This window comes from Tamandua tetradactyla, chromosome 3, assembly GCF_023851605.1.
Source record: "Tamandua tetradactyla isolate mTamTet1 chromosome 3, mTamTet1.pri, whole genome shotgun sequence".
Lineage (NCBI taxonomy): Eukaryota > Metazoa > Chordata > Mammalia > Pilosa > Myrmecophagidae > Tamandua > Tamandua tetradactyla.
Window position 1 is genome coordinate 63,950,545 of NC_135329.1, and position 19,114 is coordinate 63,969,658.

The window sequence follows — 19,114 nt, forward strand, 5'->3', positions numbered from 1 at the left end:
ATTGGTTGGAGTGGAACCCATTCCAAACTCTGAAATTTGTTCTATAACTGCTTGTTACATTAAATTTTGAAATGTTTTGCTTTATTGTATATATGTTAGATTTCAGGGAAAAAAAGGAAAAGCAGAACATATTTCTAAACATATTTCTAAAAATCTTTCCTCAAGAGTTTGGTAAATCACATAAGTGGTTAAATACATCTTTGTTTATTAATATAAACATTCTGAAAAAGCCAAGTGAGTTAGCTGTTGTGAAGTTCTGAAGGGAATTAGAAGAGCCAAGGAATGTGTAATCCTCATGTAGTTGTCATTATTTTAAGCACATGAATTCACCTTAAATGAAGCAAAGAAATAATGAGCCATTTAAATATTACTGAGCAATTCTGATCACCCTCCATTGAATGAGGCATGTTTGTAGAAATCAGGAGGTAGAGGAAGCTCCTGTCCCTTCCTGGGATGTACTTCCCAGAGGCCTGGCTGCTCAAGTACCCCTGTAAGGGATGAACTGGTAGGAGATGCCAGTGACAGGGGGGGCAGTGAGACTGAGGAGGAAGGTAAGATTTGGCTCACCAAGGAATGCCTGTTTCAGCATTCTTGGTTTCTTCCTTGACTGGAAGTTGCAAATCAGAATCCCACAGGCCAAATGCAAACTCTCAACTGCTTTTGTTTTATCTGCATGATGTTTGAAAGTCACAGTAAAAAATAATAATAATTATTAATTACTATGTGCCTCTAAGGATTGGAAGTTTTCACATAAAAATGCAGATTTCAGGCCTCTTTTGGATGGCCTCAATTGCCTTTGGGTGAGCTACTGTCTGGGGCTCATTGGTTCTGCTTGTTCTAGGCAGAGCAAGTAGCTTCCTATGAGGCACCTCCTGACACTTCCCATTTGTCCTGAGAGAGACACTGAGTGTCAGTTGCCATGTATCATTCCAGGTAGTCTGCTGTGTTCTCATGTGTGTCCAGATTTACTCATTTTCACTATCAGCCTAGTCCTTATGGATATTTGGTTTTCCATCTCTGCTGTAGAGGAATGGAAATCCTCCTTTGAGCAGTGGCAGGAATGGCACTAAGACTTTTCTATCCTGAGGACTTAGGGTTGAGCAAAGAAGAAAAAGGCATTTGCTCTCTGAAGACCTCCAAGTTTTAAATGATCTGGCAGCCTGAGAGAGAGGCCTGTACCCTTCACAAGGCCTTGCTTAGGATGCTCTGATATTTACATCAAACCTCACTCCAACTTAAAGACAGCTGCATGGAAATATGCTGCTCATATGTCACATGACCTCAGGGCTTAAGTGTTCGTTCAGGTGTTTTAGGGCCAAAAATGTCTTTAGCTCTCCAAACAGCCTTCTACTGACACATTGCCTATCCCAAAGCATCTCCTATACTATGCCTGAAATTTTCCCAACAAGAAAGACTTTTATTAAATAATTTGATATTTGGTTTGTTAGAAATATCTCTAAAAATAAAATATTGACTCAAGGAGGTGATAAATACTGCTATTGATCTTTCAAGTAGAGAATATGTGGACAAAGAGGGCATATAAAGACCCAAAACCTGCAGTTCTGAAGATGAGTCCAGTATGGGTCAAAAGGATAAAGGAAATTGAGAGGCATAATCAGAAAAGAAAAAGTTCATCATTCAAGAACTAAACATTAAGTGCCTATTTTATGCCAGGCCTGAGCTAAACTCACAGCTCTTGAGAGCTCTGAGGCCTCTTCATGGCATTGGCTAACTGTGAAGCCAGACACTGAACAAGCAACCAGGTGTGGGTTGCTGTTAAAGTAAAGGATAGGAGTGGGGTTCTGAAGCCTTTATTGGGAGCTAACCTAGTTTAGACATCCCAGGAAGGAAGAGTGAACACATACCACTGTCTGAGTAGCTTGACCCCAGAGCCTTACTCTACAATAGACAGAACTTGCTTTGGCTTAAAACCATCAGGGCTCTAGCCCATAAAGCCTACAGATATGGCTGAGCTCACAGGGTATCAATCCAGGCTGATTCTTTGTTACTTTTATTTAAATTTATCATGAAATGGAAAAAAATTGAGAGATGTTACATGAGATTGTAGATTTCCTGAATTCTTTGAGCACGCAGGTTGAATGATCTTACAAAACTGGAGCCCATTCACTCATGACCATAACTAGCAGCTGCCTGCCATGGACTCCCTAAATACTTTTCCACTTGTTTCTGACATCTACCTGGTCCTGAAGCCACGAAAGATTGTGAGCCTGGCCACAAATGGCTCCCAGCATGTAATGATCACCTAAGAATCCACAATACCCCTTAGCTGTTTCATTACAATACACCAGTTATGGTTAAGATGAGCATCTCCACTTACCAACCCTCATCACAGCCTGGAGTCTCCAACTATTTATATTGAAAATTTAAAAACACAATGTTCTTTCTCAATGGGCCACATTCTGTAGTTCTCTCGCACAAGTCTCATGTATAAACCACTCATCTTTCACGCTGCTACTGCTGCTGTGTAATACTTTATTTTTGTGAAGTTGAAGAGGATGCAAGCATTGATTGTCCAAGCTTGTCTTCTGGTTCTCCTGCCTTCTACCCAAAAGCAAGTGTACATTGTGTGAAAGGCATGGCATTTTCAATTCTGATTAGATTGGGAACATCTGGGTGAAAATACCTGCCCTTGATTGGGTTCCAATTGTAGCAATAAACAAATGAAGCATTCATTTATAGCTGCCTATATCATTCCATTTTCATTCTTTTTTAAAGCATTCTTTGCTTTCTTAGATTAATATTCAGCATCATACAAGGAGATTTACTTAGGGTGCTGATTTAGACTGAACAATGAACTCCAAAGCAGCAGGAAGTCTTGGGAATTAGCATGAGAAAAACCTCAAAAAGTAATTATTTTTGCTAACAAATTTCATACTGTCAGTCTTGCTTTTTATCTAATAACATGTAGTTACAAAATGTAGGACTCAAGGAAACAATGATTTACATTCTTAGCTGAAAGGGACAAGGTACATGCTGAAGATTAGTCTTAATGATGAAAAGAATTTAAAGCACACAGATATTTTAGTACACACCTTAATCCCCATTCTTCTAAACTTCTGCCCCATATACATTACTGTTCACAAAAAAAGAAGGAAAAAAAGTTGATTGTGATATAGGAAAAGTATTTAAGCCTGCTAACCTTCTATATTCTGGAGCAACTAGAAGGAAAAATATGAGAAGATCGTATGGTAACCCATGCAAACTCTAGGATCTATCCTGTAAGAACTTTTTAAAGAGTGCTTGGAAAACTATTGCTTTGTTATTTCTTTGCTTTGTATAAATGTTTTATTAAACAATTTAAAAAAGGTTTTAAAAAAAGCACATGAAGAGATGCTCATTTTTACTGGCTTCAAGGGAAATGCAGATCAAGACTACAATGAGATACCACCTCACACCTATGAGAATGACTGATATTAAACACACAGGAAACTATAAGTGTTGGAGAGGATGTGGAGAAACTGAGATACTTATGCACCAGTGGGAATGTTTAATGTCACAGTCACTATGGAAGTTTGGCTGTTCCTTAGAAAACTACATATCAAGTTGCCCTATGACCCAGCAATAGCACTACTTCATATATACCCAGAAGGGCTGAAAGCATGGACTCAAAAAGACAATTGTCCACCAATGTTCATAGCAGTATTATCCACAATCACCAAAAGATGAAAACAAACCAGATGCTCATCAACAAATGAGTGGATCAACAAAATGAGGTGTATACATATGATGGAATATTTTGCAGTAGTAAGACAAAATGACATCCTGAAACACATGACAAGATGGATGAGGCTTGGGGACATAATGCTTAGTGAAAATAGCCAGACACAAAGGACAGATATGGTGTGATCCCATTTTTATGACCAGCATAAAGGTATAATCAGAGACTTATAATACAGAATACAGAGGACTTAGAGATACATAGAAGCTAGGAATCGGTGAGCCATTAGCTACTGAGTTTGAACTCCAATGTAAGGGAATAGATAGGAGCAAAGGGTGATTCACTAGTGGGTCTGGAAGTAATATTACCATATTGAAGATGAACAAGATTGAAAGGGGTTGTATAGACCTATGTGACCCATTGACTCACACTAGAAATATGAACGAGCTCTTGTAAGAATTACTTCAAAGATATGATTCTTGTAAAAAGAGTATTTAAGTCAAGGGTATAGGGGGAAAACTGCTATTGCATGCTATGAGCTATGTTCAAAAGGAAACCATCAGCACTACCACAGCAACAGCAGAGGTAAATAATGGGATGAGGGACAAGAGTTAAGAGGAGGTTTAAATTTCCTATTTGGTGAGTGGGTGTTTATTGGTTTTCTATATCTTGGGAACAATGAAATAATATAAAATTGAAAATGTTAATGGACTGTGGACTTTGGGTGCTCCACGTGATGCCAGGTGAATGCAGGTGGCTGAAGGATTCACTGGCAGAGAAGTAGATTGGTGAACGGTGTATACTTATGAATGAAGGCTCTGCTGCTACAAAAAGGAACAATTTCATGAGGAATACAACGATGTGAATGACCATGTGGATGTTTGGTGAGATAAAATAAGCCAGAAACTAAAGAACAAGAATGGTGTGGTCACTTTTATAAAATGCTTATAAGAAAACAGGGGCCTAGACTGTAAGGTTTGAGCAGACACATTAAGTCTGGAGGGAAGATTATTATTTCTGGATTTTGAGAGAGATAAGAAGGAAATGGAACAGATTGGGATTAAAGTACCTCAGAACACAGGAGTAAGGAAGACAGTGTCTGTATTTTAGAATCACACATATTCTTTGAAACCAATGGAAGAAAGTTTTATTTGATCTGGAACTGAAATTGTCTATAGTGCACAATCTAATCCAACCTAACCATATAGCTCATCTGAACACAGAAAGCATAGAATAAGAAAGAGGTCCTTCAATCCATATAGATAATTGTAATACCTGGAAATATCCTACGGTATATTAAGCAAATAATCAGAAAAGTATTGGCAAAGTCCCTGGAGGGAAAGGAGAAAGATGATGAAATTATTAAACCTTACTACCAAGGAAACTGCTAATACTGTGTTAAACTTTAGGGACACCTAAATCAACAAGCCATGCCCCCAATCATTAGGCTTATTTTTGTGAAGCTTTTGTAGGTAGCAGAGATGCTTAGACTACTGATAGGCATACCTAAAATTTATTTCTGGAGGACCTCTGTTGTTGCTCAGATGTGGCCTCCATCTCTCTCTAAGCCAAACTCTGCAAGTGAAATCATTGCTCTCCTCCTACATGGGACATGACATCCATGGGTGAAAATGTCCCTAGTGACATGGGAGATGACTCCCAGGGATGAATCCAGACCTGACACCATGGGATCAACAACTCCATCCTGACCAAAAGGGGGAAAAAGTGTAATTAATAAAATACCAGTGGCAGAGAGAGTGCAAATAGTGTTGAGAGGCTACTCTGGAGGTTGCTCTTATGGAAGCTTCAAGTAGACCTTGCTACCTATCATAACCTGCCAACTGTCAACCAGGACCATTCCAGCCAATCCTAAAGAACACCTAGGGCAATCTATAAGATTCTGCAAGGGTTCCAGGCACTAGAGTAACTTTCCAAAAACCTACAGCCTCCAGGTGTGTCCCTGGTCCAGATAAGTCCTGAAACCTAGCCCAGCCCCTCCAGAACATCAGATAGTTCTATCCCCCTATCCCATATTAGTGACAGAGTTTTCCAGTATGAAAAAGCTAGAATTACCATAGTCCAAACAACAGTAAAGAGAAGTATGGAAAAATCGAGGGTGATGCTGGAATTACACACAGAAGATAGGACTTAACAAATGAATAAGAATGCTGAATCTTTAAATTGATATCTCATGTAGTCTCTAGTATTTTAGAACAGCTAGAAATAAAAACCTAAAATGGTGAAACTGTAACCCCTGTCAAAGTCTGAAATATGTTCTTCAACTAAATGTGCTGCTGAAATTTATAGCTTTTTTGTACATGTTATTTTTCACAAAAAAGAAGAAAAAATTGATTGTGATGCTACAAAAGTATTTAATCCCTTTAGCCTCCTATATTCTGGAGTAGCTAGACAGAAAAATATGAGAGGAATGTATGGTGACCTGTGACAAACTCTGGGATCTGTCCTGTAACCAGTTGTTGAAAATTGCTTTGAAAACTATTGCATTTTACTTCTTTGCTTTGTATATGTTACATTATACAATAAAAAATGTTGGAAACAATTAAAAATATAAATATGATTCAGGATAGCTTTCCTACTGTAATACAGCTGTCTCTCCTGCTACTTCTGGGCAATGCTAAAAGTTATGGAAGCTATCATCTTGGTATATCCTTCTTGTGTACTTTATCCACACTTAACCAGGGATCTTTACTCTCATTATCTGCATTGCACCTGTCTTTTCTATTTTCTTTCTCTATCTGGTCACTGATTATTTGTCCTTATTTAAAGTCTGACCTTAGGAAGGGAACAACTACCACCATCATGTCAAAATCTAGGTATATCCTTTAAATTTTGATATACTGTCAGAAACAATTAGCTTTAAGTTATTTTCAGTTACATGCCTTCAAATGCATTTTGTTCTGAATTTTTATTTATTTATGAGTATTTTATTCTTACAATTATTAAATTTTACTTTCTCATATTTTAGTGCTACATTTTCATTGATTTTTATCATTCAAATTTGAGGGATTTGAATTATTAACTTTGTTTTTATTTACCTTATATGAATTGGGTTTCAGGGATGGCAATTTACTTTTAGTTGTTTTTTAATATTAATTCTATAGCTTTTGATGTCCAATGACATAGGTCCAGAATGACTTTAAATGGACCTACCATATTTAGTTCAAATGGAATTCCTATTATCTGTCATATACACCAAGATCTCCAAAAGTTACTTGCATATAACACATGGTCCAATATGATGTATATGTCACATGGTCATTATAAACTTTTGTCTACTCTACCTTTCAAAGTATGATTTTACAGATTTCCTCTGGACAGAATGAACTGATTCAATTCTGTTTGATTTTCAAATACATATGCACACAAAAAATACTGCCAGATCTATTATACCATGATTCTATTGCTGACCATCTTGAAAACATGTGTACATTAGACTGTTGGTCTCCTACAAATGGGTAACATTCTGGGGTTTCAGAAATGCACCCCAGGCTTCCTGTACCATGGGAATGTGCTGCTGCTCACTGAGTAGACTACTTTGTGGAAGTCACTGAATTCTACTCACAGATGCATGTATCACAACTTCCTATGGCATGTCCTTTAAACAAAAGTTGAAAGTTAGGTCATGCAAGACCCCTTCATGCCTTGACTGCCCCAGCTTGGTACAGATGACTTGCCCCAGAATCATCCAGTCCCCAGTAGAGGTTGGTTGAATTTATGAATGAAAGGACATGTGACACAGCATATGGGCACTGGGCAAGGGCTGGCCATTGAATCCAGCTCTGCCTCTGCTCCATGGCAACTGTGAGCAGATTGTTTGCATCTCTGCACCTAAACACAGCTTACTGGTGAAGTCCATGGTCTATATCAATTTATTCTAATTAAATTAAGAAAATTAAGCCAAATTCTTGTTCTTCACTTTCTAAATGTTGAACACAAGGCATTCATTGCCCCCAGAAAATGCAGGACCAGAGACAAAGACATCAAATTCTTAGCTTTTCTGACAAGGAGGAGACTATATTGAGACCTGATGTGGGCAAGGGAGTAGAATCAAGGAAATAGGGTGGATGGGTAGTGATAGGGGAAGTTTTCTTAGTCCATCACTCATTCAGGTGTATGATATACTGACTCCCTTTCTTGTCAAACAGCCGTATGATATACTGACTCCATTTCCATGTCATACAGTTGGTTCCAAGTGTCAATAGGTGGCATCTACAACATCTGAAGATTCATGGGCCCATTATACCCAGTACATCTGATCACAAAATCAATGACAACACATAACCTCTTCAGGTATGAATCAAAGAACATTGTTGGTGACAGGGATTAAATGTCTCTACAAATTTACTGAGCATGAACTCAACGGGGCATCCACTTACCCAATTATTGGGGATTTTATAAATTCAGAGTACTTTGCTGGGTATTAGGAGTTTACCAAAAATATGTATATATCATTCTTCACACACCTAAGCTGCCTCAAATTAGCATGGAAGGACGTGAAAAATTAAATAATAGCATAAGATTAAATAGAAAAAGAAACCCAACAGGTTTAGAATATGAGCAAATGATAACTTGAATTTTCAAATGTGCCCTGAGGGTTTATTATTTGTAAAGATATTGCAAAGAAAGTGAAAATCAGTTATGCACACTTAGATTTCTGACTCCAAATTAAGCAAAACTATGGGGCATTTTAGGAGAAAGGATATGAACCACTAATCTATCAGACTGTAGGACATTACAACTTACAGAGGCTGATCTCAAGTTAAAGTACAATCACTCTGTAACTCATGTAACTGGAAATTCATGCTCTATTCTTTAAATTGGTTAAGACATCAATATACATAGCATGTTATTTAATTGCAGCAACTGACATCCGTTAAAAATAGACACAGAGACCTTAAATAATGCACTGTAAATAGTACTTGTAAATGAACATTAATTCAGGCTTAACATATATATAACAATGGGTGCAGTGTTATATTTAGATATGAAGAGAAAGTTAGCTATAAGAACTGTATTCAAAAACTGAAATAAAAATACTTTACTAGCAAAGATCTAAGGAAGCAGTAAGCACAGGATATAAATTGCTATGAGTGTTAGAAACTTATACATTAACATTAAATACACACACATATCTATTTTAAAGACTCTCAAGTTTAGATCCTGAAACCACCATTATAAATATTATTAAGGAACATCTGGTCACTATTCCTAACCAAATAGAATTTCCAAAATATCCTATTTCAATAATTTGTCAATATAAAGTTAATACTTATTTTAATCATTCTAAAAAGAAAATGTAAAATGGTCATTTCTTTTATATATATTGAAAACATTAAAAATTCCTCTCTCACAAACATGAAGTAAAACTAGCTACAACTTTGTTACCTAAACAGCTTACATTACAGCACATTTAAAATTTTTCCACTTAGGCATTTTCACATAAATTATAAAGTAACATATTTTTCTAATGACCACCATTTAAAATAAAACTATGGCAATTCCTACTTTATTTTGCTCACCTTGACTTTTGTTTAAGAATCTACCTCTGTAAAATATATTTATCTAAAAAACCTTTGATCACAAAGTGTCTTTTCTAACAATATACCAAATTTCTATTTTCCAAGACAGCTGAGTTATGTTCTATTTGGATAAACACAAAAAGTCAATATTTACATCATGGGATCACATACATGTGAACACTTAAAGTTGGTAGATAGAACCTCAGTCAGGAAGTGAAGAAAATGAACAGAAGTGAGCAATTTGCTACTAATCAACAATGACCTTAGACTATTTAATAGATCATGACATCTGTTTCTTTCCCTGCAAAATGCAAGAGAAACTTGACAATTTCTAGCCTCCATCTGGCCCTAAATTTCTGATTGGGTTATTTGATTGAAAACCATATCTGCATTAGAAAGATAGGTTCTAAAACTACAGCTTAATGAATATATCCTTATGAAGTTTCCATTGTCAGAGAATTTTATTAAGGAGTTCACTTTCAGAAGGCATTCAATTTATTCTTAGAAAAGAAATATAGCACAGTTGTAAAGGATACTGCTTTTAACTGCTTTTTAGATTCCAGATCTGCACTCAGTAAATCACTGGAAATTTAAATATATTTTCTTCAACTACACAAGAAAAATAATAGTTCTAAATCAATAAAGTTAGTATAAAGATTATATTAGGGGTGTACAGGTGGTCCATTGGTAGAATGCTCTCCTTCCATGAGGGAGACCTGGGTTCGATTCCCAGACCATGCATCCAAAAATAAGAAAAATAAAGATTATATTGGATGATGAACAGAAAATATTTAATGCTATACTAATCTATTTTGGCTAGTGTCATCAGAATAAATAAATTCTTGCAAAATTTTGAATGCTCATGTTATGAAAATGTTCACTGGTGTTTTACAAATATTATTGTTTAATCTTGCCTTTAATCAAACAACTACAAAGGCAAAACAGCACTTCAATATTAGGTCTTAAAGCAAAGTAAAATCTTGTGAAAACTGAGTTATAGAAAAATGGATATGTGAGCATGAAGAAAATTTGGAAAATATTTCAAATTACTAAACAAAATAGAAATACCCCTAACATTTTTCATAGTTTTTTCATGGTCTTCTAAATTAATCTTATGTATGAATATGTATATATTACATAAATAAACACAATTCTTGTCTTTTTCCTTTTCTCTTTTTAAATACAGTTTTATTGAAATATATCTTCACATACTATATAATCATATAAAGTGTACAATCAATGGTTCACAATATCATCATATAGTTGTGCATTTATCATCACAATTGATTTTTGAACATTTTCATTACTCAAAATTATAAAAAATAAAAACAAATATAAGAATAACAAAGAACATCCTAAACATTTTGTATACCCAATCACCCCTATTATTCAATTATTCATTTTTTCTTGTATTTCTTGCTCAACTTTCCATACACTGGAAAAAGGATTGTCTGTCATAAGGTCTTCATAATCACACAGTCATGCAGCTTTTGGTTTCCACTCATCATTATAAACTTTGGTAATTTCTCTGTAATTTAAATTTAGGATATGTATATTTTCTTGGTACATGACTGAAATAAAGAACCTCACCTAGCAATGCTATAAGACATGAAGTTTTATAAAATCATGAGGTGCTGGTTTGAAGTTGTCATGTACCCAAGAAAAGCCATGTTCTTTCAATCCCTTACATGGGGGCAGACCTATTGTGTGTGGGACATTTTGGTTAGATTATTTCAATTGAGCAGAGACCCAGTCCATTCAAGTTGACTTTAATCCTTTTCTAACATGTCTTTTGTGGGAAAATAAAAGACAAACATTGAAAGAGAGCTTAGAGAAAAATGTCCTGGAGAGGCTGAGGACCCACAGATTTTCAGGGAGAATGCCACTGATACCAGGAGCTGAAAAGAATAAATCCCAGGACAGAAGCACCAGCAGACACAATCCATGTACCTTTCCATGTGACAGAGGAACATTGGATGCCAGTAGCCTATCTTCAGAGAAGGTATCTTTCTCTAGATTCCATATTTGGATATTTTTAAGGCCTTAGACATGTAAATTTGTAAACTCAGGAATCTCCTTGTTAAAAGCCAACCCATTTCTGCTATATTGTATCCTGGCTGCTTTAGCACTCTGAAACAAAGAGGTTAACTCTTTACAAGGACCAATATCTTTTAAATGTCTACATGCTAAGGATTTGATTTGAAAACCTTACCATTCTGTGAAGTGTTAAGAAGCTTCAATAATTCATGTTTCTTTGTTTAATTTGATATGACTTTAAAAAAAAACATTTGTTTTCTCCTGATTTCTAGATTAACACTAAGTTTTGATAATGAATCCAAATTTTGTGACAGCCCATAAATTTAATCAGGTAGGATGCTAAAATTTCCTATAAAAATTCTTCAACATCACCTGCAGCTGTAGTTTTATTTTTTGTTCTGTTTAATGTATATATAAGGAAGTATGCTTTCTCCATTTTCCAAGTATTTGATTATTTTTCATTTAAACCTAAGCAATATTTTTTAGATATATTATTTGCATTTAAATAGCATGCATTCCTTTAATGTATATTAAGGTTTTCTTTCTAGAATTGTTTTTTACCATTTTCTTCAATTAATTTTGAAATGGTAAGGTAAAGTTCAACCTCTGTTTTAGAAGTAAAATGCTAACTTCTCACTAGTTTATCACTGTTCAATAATTTATTCAAATATTGAATTGTGCATTCTTTTCATGTGCATTTTGAATTCATATGAAAAGTCAAGTTTTCCTATGTCATGTCCATAAAATTACTATATTATGACTTTTGTTCAAAAATCAAAGTTGTCTAAAATTTATATTTGTCACAATTTCTTTTTGTTTGCAATTAGTGATGTCTTTAGTAGCATTTCTTTTTTATTAATATATATTTTGATAATCTCATCTTTTGTATGCACTGTGCTTGTCTGTTATTATTGCACTATATTTTTTAATTTAAAATTCGCAAGTAAAATGGCAAAATTTTACTTTGGTTGATCTGAGTGATGATTCAACATATTTTTGTATACACTGTAGTTGGTTATAATTCAAAATTATTCAGAATTTCAAAAGAGGTGATGAAACCTCCCTTTCTAGCTTTTATTATTTTTTTCTTTACTGTTAGCACATATACAATGTAGGATATCCCATTAATCACATACGGATAACCATTTCATTGTTGTTAATTACATTCACAATGTTTTGGTACCATAATCATCAACCACTACCAAAATATTTCCCAGCTTTCAAATAAGAACTTTGTATGTTTTAAGTCTTAATTTCCCATTCTCTACACCCATCAATACCATGGTAAACTACAGCAAAGATTCTGAATATGAGTTTTCTTATGTTAAATATTTTAAATCACCAAGATTGTACAATACTTGTTTTTTGTTTTTGGCTTATTTCACTCAATGTCTTCAAGGTTCATCCCATTTGTCACATGTATCAGGACTTCATTCCTTTTTATGGCAGAACAGTATTCCATTGTGGTATTCTATAATACTGCATTTTACTTACTATCCATCAGCTGGTTTGAAGCTGTTATGTACCCCCAAGAGAAGGTCATGTTCTTTTTTTATTAATTAAAAAAATTAACAAACAAAACATTAAGATATCATTCCATTCTACATATACAATCAGTAATTCTTAATATCATCACATGTTGCATATTCATCATTTCTTAGAACATTTGCATTGATTTAGAAAAAGAAATAAAAAGACAACAGAAAAAGAAATAAAATGATAACAGAGGAAAAAAGATTATACATACCATACCTCTTACCCCTCACTTTCATTTACCACTAGCATTTCACACTAAATTTATTTTAACATTTGTTCCCCCTATTACTTATTTTTATTCCATATGTTCTACTCTTCTGTTGATATGGTAGCTAAAGGGAGCATCAGACATAAGGTTTTCACATTCACAGAGTCTCATTGTGAAACCTATATCATTGTTCAATCATCATCAAGAAACATGGCTACTGGAACACAGCTCTACATTTTCAGGCAATTCCCTCCAGCCTCTCCACTACATCTTGAACAACAAGGTGATAACTACTTAATGCATAAGAATAACCTCCAGGATAACCTCTCAACTCTGTTTGGAATCTCTCAGCCATTGACACTTAGAAGGCCATGTTCTTTTAATCCATCCCTGTGGGTGTAGCCCTATTTTTGGTAGGATTTTGACTACAATATTTCAATTGAGGTGTCGAACCCAATTCAAGGTGGGTCTTAATCTTTTACTGCAGTCCTTTATAGGGATAAAAGAGGAAAGAAAAACACTTGAGAGAGCTTACAGAGGGAAAATATCTCCAGATATGCAGAGCAGAACAACAGATGCTGAGAGAGAAACCAGTTGGATTCAGAAGTGGAAAACTGTAGAGCCCAGGAGTGAAGGACCAGCAGATGTCAGACACATGCCTACCCATGTGACAGAGGTGTCCCAGATGCTGGCCTTTCTTCAGAGTCCACGTATCTTAATGCCTTAATTGGGGCATTTTCATGGCCTACAACTATAAATTCACTGATAGATCCTAATTGTAAAGCATAGTTTTGATATGTTGCATTCTTCCAGCTTTTTAAACCAAAATACCACCCAAGCTGTCTTTTGGGTTATACTTGCATGGTATGTTTTATTTTGTTTTACCATACTTTCAATCACAACCTACTTGATTCTTTGAAATTAAACTGTGTCTCTTTGAGAGAACATATAATTGGGTAATGCATTTCTATCCAATCTGCCAATGTTTGCCTTTTGGCTAGAGAGTTTAATTCATTTATATTAAAAATCACTACTGATATTTCAGGATTTCTTCTGACATTTTGTTATTAAACTCTGTAAATCTTTTTAGTAGTTTGAAGCTATTACACATTCCAGAAAAGGCCATGTTCTTTTAACCCATTCCTGTGGGTGAAGACCTATTATAAGTAGAAATTTTGATTTGGTTATTTCATGTTGAATGTGATCCACCTCATTCAAGACAGACCTTAATCCTCTTTATCAGTGTCCTCTACAAAAGAATAAAACAAATACAGAAGTTAAGAGAGAAAATTCAGAGAAACACCCACAGAAGTTTAGAGAAAAAGCCACAGATGGAGAAATCAGAAACTGAAGCAATTAAATCCATGAGAGAAAGATCAGCAAATCTCACTATCTTGCCTGGCTACCTGACAGAGGAGCCCAATCTCAAGGTGACTTGTCTACAGAGATGACTTAATTGGGATCTTTTCATGGACTTAAAATTGGAAATGTGTAAGTTAATAAATCGCCAATGTAAAAGGAAATCCATTTTTCATATATTGATTTTATCAGTTCAGAACCAAAATAATCTTATGTCATTTTTCCCTTCACTTCTATTAATGGCTAATTTTATAGTGATCAGATTTCCTGTGATGTTACACATTTAGTGCCTTCTATTTTTTGTTTGGACATATTTCTCATCTATTTTCTTTGTACTTACTGTATGCTCACCAAAATGTAAGGCTTAGGAGGTGAAAGAGAAAGGAGGCAGGCCAAAAAATCCTTACAGTGAGTGAGTTTATTCCTGTGCTCCCAGGCAGAGCTCACAAACTCCAGGTAGGGAGTTGTGAGCTTGCTGCTGGGTCCTGGTGTGGGTGGTTTTTAAGCAAGGGAGTTAGGTGATGTCTAGAAGGGGCAGCACATTTTACACAGCTCGATTCATGGTGACCTTCCCTGTTCCCCTGACCTAAAACTTACCATGAGGTTAAAATCTAACATCCTAAATATACAACAATCATATATTGTTTGATACCAACTTAACTTCACTAGCATGCAATAATATTTCTGTATACCTCTTTATATACCTCTTTAACTTTTTTACTTATCTCATAAACTACCATTTTCTGCACTCCTTTCTACTTGTATCTTTGTACAGTATATGTTCAAAATTATGGATTTGTAATTACTTTTATGCATTTATGTTTAAGTACTGTAGGGTGGAAGTAGAGCATCAAACAATGCAATATAATAAAACTGTCATTTAAAATTATTCACAAGGTTAACTTTACTGCAGATCCTTATTTCTTTATGCTGGTTTGAAACATTCTAGTTTTATTTAAGTCTGAAGAACCCTTTAATGTTCCTTGTAGAGAAGGTCCAGTGGTGTTTAACTCCCTCAGCTTTTGCTTATCTTAATCTCCCCCATTTTTGAAAGAGAGTACTGCAGGATATAAAATTATTGGCTGGTAGTTGTTTTTAAAAAAAAACCCACAAGTTCCAACACCACCAGAATAAAGAAAGTCATCTATTCCTCCATTTAGAAATAATTTTTTAAAACCCACAAACTCCATTTTTTAAAAAGAACAGAGATAAGGCATGGACTTCAGTATTCTCCCTGTGCACTGAACCCATGGATTCTTACAGGCCAGTTCTGCTCCTCTGCTTCCAACAAGAAGGCTCACTGACCTTTTTGTGAGGAAACTTAGAATGACAGCAAGGAAGATGGAGTTTCAATATATAATAATCATCTACAAGACAATCTGCATTTCAAGCATCCAAACAAAAAAAAAACAGTTCAATTCTTATTTCTCCCACATATTTGTACTATAAATTGAGTCAAGATTTAGAAACATGATTATATCCTCAAATCCTAATGGACAAGGAGAAAATTAAAGCCAGAAAGTAGCAGTGGGACAATACTGGATAGATGATGGTTGGAAAGAAGTCAAAGTAAAAAAGACATACAAATCCAGAGGGCATCTTTAGAGGCTAGGCACAAAAATATTTCAGTCTCAAAATCACTTTCTTGTAGAATTCCAGGGCTTCAGAGAAAAAAAGTAAACTAAAAGGTGGTAGCCAGAAACACACATATATACATTATATATATGGTACATAGAATATTTTCAACAGAAGAAAAAGGCACTTAAAAAATTTCTTCCAAGAAAAAAAGATAAAAGATAACAATTAAATGAGCATGAATATCAAAGTTTGGTAAAAGAAGAAGTGATAAGAAGGACTGGGCCCAGTTACAAAACTGAAAGAAGGATGAAAAGGCCATTGTGGTTGGGTTTGCTTTTTATACACTTCAAAATAAAAACCAGATCACAGTATTCAAATGAAAGCTTAGTGAAGGCAGACATTTTCCTCAACTCCCCAGGGTTGAAAGGTCTAGTCACTCTCACCAGGCCTCTGGCCATTTTCAAATGCCTCACAGTGGGAAAACAGTAGCTGAATCAGTCTTCCATCCCTCTGCAAAGATTAGAGGGTAAGTAGCTGAGTCCATCTCCCCATCTTCAGGGGAAAGGAGAGTGGAACACACAACAGTATCAAAGGAGTGATGGGGTCAGGTTGGTTTTCATCTCCAGATAGGATGAGAAAGGGCCCTTGGTGGGGTGGAGGCTGGAGGTGGGAGGACAAATGAGCCTGAAGCTTGCTGCCATCACCTTATTCCATCGAGGGCAATGACTTATGTATACTTATGCATGGGGAGTGAGGAGGGGGTGGTGGTGGTGAAGGGAGGATGAATAGGGAAGGACAAGGGAAGGGATGCTGTGGCCCTCAGCTGACCATCTCCCTGTCTGTCATCTCCCAGCACCCCAGGTTGAGTACCTTGAGGCAGGACAGCTGAGTAATGCATTCCAGGCCACACTTGGTGATTTTTCCAGCCACACAGTTGATGGTGGTAAGTGGGCTCAGGTGCTCAGCAGTCAGCTCCGGGCCTTTGTCCCTGATGTGCTCACCATGTTGGATGTTGACCAGCCTCTGTATCTGTCACACCATACAGTTGATGCCATCTTCACTGATGTGGCAGGGAAAGAGGGAGAGGGACTTGAGCCGTCCAGCCCCTGAGCTATGAAGGCCATGCTCCAGTCCCCCACCTTGTCACAGAAGGACACATCCAGGCTTGATAGGTGCAGGTTACCCCTAGCCAGAGGCATGGTGCCTGTGTCACTTATGTCACAATGGCGCAGGTTAAGGCTGTGTAGTCTGTCCATACATGACAGGTGCAGGAGGTCTGTGTCCAAAATGCCTGCGCAGAAGCTGTGGTTGAAGAGCCTCAGGCCCGATGGCCCACAAGAGACATGCTTTAAGGAAAGATCGGTGAGTTGCTGGCAGTCTTGCAGTGTGAGCTCTTCCAAGCACAGGGAGCCGTCGGCCGCACTGCGCGTCATGCTGCAGGTGTTCCATGCTCATGTTCGACTGGTGGCCGCAGCTGAGGAGGTGAGGCTCTTGAGGCATAGCAGACCCCAGGCAATGGGCAAAAGGCCAGTGTTGGTGTTGTGGCTACAGCCACCCAAGCTCCAGCACCTCCAGACCCCTGAGGTACTGGGCAATGCGGGCCAGGCTGCTGTCGGTGATCTACTTGCAGAGGCTCAGGTTGAGGGCACTCAAGGAGCTGATATCCTGCATCAAGCGTGGCCCAGCCAGTTGCCAGTAAGGCTGTAGCAGCCACAGAGATTGAGACTTTGGATGCCGCGGATCACGTAGCTGAGGCTGCAACCCGGTGGATGCCCGAGGCCTGCAGGCTGAAGAACAGCGACAGGTTGGCTCAGAGCAGATGCAGCTTGGCCTTCACACTCCCCACACCAACTTGTGGTAGGCGGCCCATGTGCACCGCTGCGCTGCATGCCCTCCCGGAAGTCCAGGTGACCGAAGAGCATGACCAGCAGCTCGGGGAAACGGCAGGAGATGTGGGTCTCCACCCTCCTCCACACACCCTCCGCGGCATGGATGGGAGGAGGTGCGAGCCCCTCCATGGGCCCAATGGACGGCCTCCAGCCTTGCAGCTATGGCCGCTGCCTCCGCTCCTCCTCCTGCTCTGTCCTTCCCTCCAGCCTGCCTGCTTGCTGGCGTAGCCCCCCTGCCCTCCAGCCTCCTGGGCTCCATGCGGTCCTCACATCCGGGGTGGTGAAGGCACCCCCTCTTGACTCTCGGAGCCCAGCCGGGACGCCGCTGCGCCGCCTTTGAACTAACCAGGTGGTGTTCCAGCCGTGCTGCCTGCCTCGCGCCCCCACGCCCCCTACCGCGTCTCCCACCCCCTGCGCTGCCCATCGGCTCGGCGGGAGGTTGAGGGGACCCTGGGGTGGGCCAGAGACTTCCTGTTGCCTCACCTCCCAGGTGAGGCCGCCTACTCCGCCGCTCAGGTACGGTCCCGGAGGCCTGTCCCGGCCGTCAGGCACAAGTTCCTCCTCCCCTGCCTCTGGGGCTCTTGGCAACTGCCCCGGTACCACGGACGCCTTGGCTGGAGCATGGCTTGTTGCAGACCGAGGGCAAGCAGGCCGGCCGGGCATTTTCAATTGTTCTAATTTTTAACACGTTACCTTTGTTACAGTTGATGAAAGTTTATTAAACTAGTTCCGTCATCCATTACTTACATCCAGTGTAATTTTCCCCATATACTACTATTATTACCACCTTGTATTGTATATATATTTGTTACTACCCATAAAAGAACACTCGTATATTTGCCCTGGTAATTGCAGTCCATCATCTACAGTAGGGTTCACCATGCAGTGCAGCCTTATGCTTTAGCTTTTAATTTTTTGTTATAGTAAAACCCAAACTTTCCTCTTTTACACAAATTCACATACATAGTTCAGTGCTGTTGATGACATTTATAAAAATGTACTACCATCACATCACCCATTCCAAAATTTTGTCAAAAAACTATTTAAAGTCTGTATAAATTAAGCATCAACGCCATTCTCAAACATCAATCTATTTTCTGGTAACTCATATTCTAGATTCTAACACTATGAGCTTGTTTATTACAACTGGTTCATAACAGTGAAATAAAATATTTGTACTTTGTGTCTGCTTATTTCACTCAGAATAATATGTCTTTGGGTCTATGGTTAGTTTCTTGTAAACAGCATATAGTTGGATCATACTTTTAAAAATCAATTCTGCCAGTCT

At 37.7% G+C, this 19,114-nt stretch overlaps 1 pseudogene; it reads right to left on the reverse strand.

The window, feature by feature from the left end:
- Nucleotides 1–16,366: 16,366 nt before the first annotated feature.
- LOC143675581 (F-box/LRR-repeat protein 14-like) lies at nt 16,367–17,955 on the reverse strand (annotated as a pseudogene).
- Between the last annotated feature and the right edge of the window lie 1,159 nt (nt 17,956–19,114).